The sequence below is a fragment of the Podarcis muralis genome, chromosome 3 (genome assembly GCF_964188315.1).
Source record: "Podarcis muralis chromosome 3, rPodMur119.hap1.1, whole genome shotgun sequence".
Classification (NCBI taxonomy): Eukaryota; Metazoa; Chordata; class Lepidosauria; order Squamata; family Lacertidae; genus Podarcis; species Podarcis muralis.
The window spans coordinates 103,595,143-103,601,142 of NC_135657.1; positions in this window are offsets into that span (position 1 = coordinate 103,595,143).

The following is a 6,000-nucleotide window of genomic DNA, read 5'->3' on the forward strand; positions in this document are numbered from 1 at the left end:
AGGAGGACAGTATAGATTCGAAACAGTGGTTTGCAGAGGGGCACAGTTCAGAAGGCAGAAGTTGGGAAATACTGGATGGGGAACAGCTAGAAGAAAAAACACTGGAACAAAGATGATTAACAGATTCACTGTCTCTGGACAGCATTCCTCTGCTCTCCCCAAGGTCAAGAAAGGCTCAGAAAGTGTCAGAACAGAAAGCACAGAGGGTTTCAAGATGTAGGAGTGATGTAGATTAATAGGGATGGAAGGGGGTGTAATCCTTAATTGGGAGCACCGCCATTTCCAAGAGAGGTGTTCTTTGTTCTCTATCTGTGATTATTAAAGTAAGGAGGCTCCTTTTCCTTTGTTCTGCTTATCTACTGCCACGAGGGAGGAAGCCTATTCCCTGAAGCCTGACAGCTCACCTCTGCCTGAACCTGCATAAAATTGCTGTGCAAGTCAAGCTGATATCTATTGCAGTTCAGAGAACCCAACGAGTATGTGGGCCTCCTTCACCTGCAGCTCTTTCCCTCTTGATTTTAATTGTGGTAGCAATCAGGACTGCTATCGCCACCCAGCATCCTCATGGAACTGTTGGGATGGCCCCAGCAGAGCCCACCACAGCCTCCTCTCCTAGCTCCCCCGCCTGCTTTTTTCTGGTCTGGCACTCTGAGCGATGACAAGGGACTGGATCGAGTCACCCTCAGGGGTGCCAAGTTGCATAAAATATTGAGGCGGCCCTTGTAGTCCCCGCCCCACAAAATCGATCACATGCACACTATTTGAATGGCAATGCCCATCAACTTTGGGGGAGCCCAACCCCCTTAAATATTTTATTGGTGGGCCGAAGGGACCTTGTCCTCTAGGAGATGACCACCATTTTAATTTCTCAGGCATTGTGGATCATTTAAAGGACAGCTGAACCCAGATGTTCCTCACTACTAAGTAAGCCCTCCAGGGCCCATTGATGGAGGAGGGAGGCTACCAGAAGCTACTCTTCCCAGCTCTCACTCAGATCACCCATGCAGCTCTTATGGAAGTTTTAAGCAAGCTCCCCCTTCATTGAAATAGAGAAAGCAGCCTATTTGCATTTAGAGTTGTGTGTGCACAGGATGCTCATATATGTAGCTCTGGATCAAGTCGATGCTTTCAGTAGTTTTACTGCTTTCTTTTTTTTTAAGGCATTCAGCAGTCCTTTCCCAAGTACATAACTTTGATATATACTTCCAGTAAGCACTGAGGGTTTTACTGGTGTCTTTAGAGAAAGTAGAATTACAACAAGGCAGAGAGGGAGAATATATATTTATATGGAGTGTCCTTCAGATTCTCTTCTCTCTTTTCAAAATCTCCAATAAATCTTCCTTCTGGAATAGCCAGTCCTTTCCCTGGTCCTCTTTCCTCTTATGAAGTGATTGGACAGAGGTTTACCGGATTAAAATTCTGTCCGTTAATTAATGTGATTGATGAGCAGAACAATCCCAATCTACTAAGAGCATTCTGGTAAACAATAAAATAACCCCAGTGCTGATTCACAAACACAAATCACGCATCCCCGCACATGTTCATTCTCAAAAGTAGTTATGATCATCATTTTACACTTTTCACAAGCTTGCCATGACAAGTATTCCAAGACCCTCAGGCCACCATAAGAAATCCAAGGGTCTCCAACACCTCACCACTGTTTCTTGCCCCCTTAGTAACTATTACCTCACTTTGCCTAATGGTTGAGTTAGCCGTGGGGAGAAGACCCCATCACTCGGGCAGAAGGGAGGACAGGGGCTTAGTGTACAAATTTGTGGTTGTCCCCCATGACCAACATTTGTGGTCGATGATTTCATCTTTGCTTGCAGAACCCATCACAGCAAATGCCATCACGATTTTCTAGTTCTTTGCTTAATTTTCTTCAGCTTGTCTTACAGAGGACGACTGTTCTTTGTCGTGATCAGTTTAATCACATGTATATAGATCATTTTAGTTTGCGGTGTGGATGTGACCCATTTCCATTACAGTTTGGCTACAATAAAATCTCTGAGATCATCACGTTGAGCTGTTTCATTGCTCAAATGCATGTGCCTGCAATATTCCTTTTACTGAAACAATCCTTTTGTAGGAATATCTCTAAAGGGTGCGTGGAATGCATGCACTTGGTTTTGTTTTTATGGGGTATTACTCCAGTACTGAAAAATGGTCTCCTTTTTATGGTCTGATGAAAGCTGATCAATGCACACTTTCCAAATTATTATTGGAGTATTATAGTGAATAACTTGGCCAATTTGTAAACTTTGATTTTCTCTCTCTGTTGAGTTATAATCCTCTAACAGAGAGAAATGCTTGTAAAAATCAGCAATGTACCTAGAGTGAAAGGAACCTCCTCATACGTCCGAGAGACTGTAGCTTTTGGTACAGCATTAAACCTACAATGTGTTTTTAATATTTTGAGCAGTGAAATGTGGCTTATACAGTGGCTGCTTCTTCTAGTATAACTCTGCAAATTGTTTCCCTGCACCAGAAACAAATGTGAGTTAAATCTGGTTACAATGTACTGAGGATGTGTAGGAACATCCTTTTTTTAAAATTAATTTTTTATTATTATTATAATTATTATTATTAACAACTGTATACCATCCTTCATCCAAAGATAAGAGGGTGACTCACTACATAAAAATACAAAATGAAAACACAAGAATACATAATGAAACTAAAGCAAGAATAAAAACAAATCAATAACCCCTTCCCATAAATACATTTAAAAGGTCACAGAATGTTAACCAGCCAAAGGCCTGGTTGAAGAGAACGGTTTTGGCAGACGACCGCAGTGCCTGGAAACAGGGGCGGAGGAAGGGGGCGGTGAGGACAGGTCACCCCGGGTGTCACCACTGAGGGGGGGTGACAAAATGCCAGGCGGCACTCACCACGGGGCCTGGGAGTGACGCAGTGGCTTGGGCACCCACAGGCTCTACCCTGCCCCAAACGGTCTGCCCGCTGCCTCCCCCTCAGCTGTAGGGTGGCTGAGTGGGAGGAGCCAGGGAGACTCCTTGGAGGCCCCATGGAGCGTCCTGCCCCAGCTTGCCCCACCCCACAGGCCGCTGGCCCCACCCCTGGGCACAGGGCACACGCGCCGCCCCAGGCACCCAATCAGCTTGCTCCGCCGCTGCCTAGAAACAGGCCGTCAAGTTGTGTATCCATGTTGTTGTTGTTTAGTCGTTTAGTCGTGTCCAACTCTTCGTGACCCCATGGACCAGAGCACGCCAGGCACTCCTGTCTTCCACTGCCTCCCGCAGTTTGGTCAAACTCATGCTGGTAGCTTTGAGAACACTGTCCAACCATCTCGTCCTCTGTCGTCCCCTTCTCCTTGTGCCCTCCATCTTTCCCAACATCAGAGTCTTTGCCAGGGCGTCTTCTCTTCTCATGAGGTGGCCAAAGTATTGGAGCCTCAGCTTCAGGATCTGTCCTTCCAGTGAGCACTCAGGGCTGATTTCCTTCAGAATGGAGAGGTTTGATCTTCTTGCAGTCCATGGGACTCTCAAGAGTATCCATAGCAGTGACCAAAGAAGAAATGCCATGGCGCATCTGCTGCTGTACAGCCACACACCTTCATCTGCCCGAGCTGCAACAAAACTTGTCTCTCCCACATTGGTTTCTACAGTCACAACTGGCGCTGCAACCTTCAACACATGGGTAGGCAAACTAAGGCCCGGGGGACGGATCCGACCCAATCGCCTTCTAAATCCGGCCTGCGGAAAGTCCGTGAATCAGCGTGTTTTTACATGAGTAGAATGTGTGCTTTTATTTAAAATGTATCTCTGAGTTATTTGTGGGGCCTGCCTGGTGTTTTTACATGAGTAGAATGTGTGCTTTTATTTAAAATGCATCTCTGGGTTATTTGTGGGGCATAGGAATTCATTCATTATTTTTTTTCAAAATATAGTCTGGCCCCTCACAAGGTCTGAGGGAGAGTGGACTGGCCCACGGCTGAAAAAGTTTGCTGACCCTTATTCCAACAGCTTGACCTCACCTCCGAAGGCATACTCATCCATCATCTCCCAAGACAGACAAATGCCAACCAACTATATTAGCAGACCATTCATACTGAAGATCATAGAATTCTTCCTGATTATGTGACTGTGACATAATCAGGAAGAATTCTATTATCTTCAGTATGAATGGATGAATTAATATATATATTATTATTATATATATATATATATATATATGAGAGAAATGATTTTTAAAATTATTGATGGGAAATCATAGCAGCTTGGAAGGGAGATGTTTAGGCTGTTCCTTATCTTGCCACATTGGTAGGTCTTCTTATTTCAATAAAACTCCCATGCTAGTTCCGCCCAGTGTCTGTCTCTCAACTTCACTGGAGAACAATATCAGAAACTGGAGGGCATGTTGCCTGGGGTTGTGGGGGGGCACTGTCTGGGATCTACCTCATGCTACTGCCCAATGAATGGGCTATATGAAGAACATGACGTTTTAATTGATGTGTGGATTCCTAGAGCTCTCCAGACAATCTGTTGTTCCATGCAGTTGTGCAACCCCTCTCGCTCTGAGTTATAATTCCATCCGAGCTTTTATTGCGGTCCCAGAGTTTTGTTTAGCTGTTGCTGATTCAGTATATAAATTATGTAACTGAATCAATGGCTCCCATTACTTGTAAAGCATCGATTTCCTCCTTCCCCGGCACCCCACCCCTCCTCCCTCAGATAATTTGAAGGGAAGGAATTCCTCAGAGTAGCAGGTGAGAAATGAAGCCGAGCGAAAATTATGCTGCCCTCAGCTTCTAGCACGCCACACTTCAATAACACATTGTCTACGTTCACGGAGATGTTGAAAAGGGATCAGCACGGGGCAAGCAATCACTTTGCTCTGTCAGGAAGTTCTGATTTGGGAAGAACTCCACAATGTGGCATTGATCCCATTTTTGTCAAACCTTGTCAAATGCTCCGCCATCATAGAGGTTGTGTAAGGGAACGTCCTGAGGAGGGATGGTGGGAGCCTCCCTCTCCCCCTCCCTCTGCTCTGGATCCTGAATCTTCCCAGCAGCAGGAGGACAGTATAGATTTGGAATAGTGGTTTGCAGAGGGTCATAGTTTAGAAGGCAGAAGCTGGGAAATACTGGATGGGGAACAGCTAGAAACACTGGGAGAGAGAGGGTTAACAGAGTCACAGTCTCTGGATAGCACCCCCCCCCCTTCTCCAAAGTCATGGAGAGCTCAGAAAGTGGCAGAACAGAAAGTGCAGAGGGTACAAGCTCAGATTACAAGACGTAGAAGTGATGTATATTAATTGGGACGTAAGGGGGTTGTTGTGATTAAGATTTATATCCCGCCCTTCGTCATACGATCTCAGGGTTGTTCACAGTGTAAGAGTGTTTTAACTGTATGGTACGGCTGTGACCTTAGTGGTTTCCCCATCTATTGTTGAAGTTTTGCCTCAGCTTCTTTCCATTTATTGATTTCTCCTTTTATTTTATAGTTTTCATTTCAATTTTTTGTTACTTAACGGGACGTTCTTTGGTTTCGTTCTGTTGCGCAAACTGTTTCGCGGGTCCTCGTTGGGGCTGGAAAAAGCCATTTAAAAAGTTTTTCTTAAATAAATATATTACAAAATACCGTTCACTGAACGAGAGACTCCGTGGGCTCTGTTGCCACCTGTCCTTTCCAAGTTCCCTCGACCTCGATGTTTTTGCATGACACAGAAGGAAAGACTGTTACATAACCTGCAAGTCATCTTGGGGCTCTGGGAGAAGCAGGGCAAAGAAACACAAATGAATAATGGAGTGCCTTTCTATTCTGGTGGCATATTATGTGCCTGGCTCAGAAACATTTGCATAGAATGTCGTGGTGGGCAGCTGTTGTTTTTCTAAAAAGTACTTTCTGGGGTGACCAGATGCATAGGAAGGGGGGGCCTCCTGCCCCTTTAATAGTAGTGTACCAGAGGAAATTGTCTGCTACATCTGATGAAATGCCTTGTTCTACACAACTAACAAAGGTGCAGGAGCACCTGCTCAGC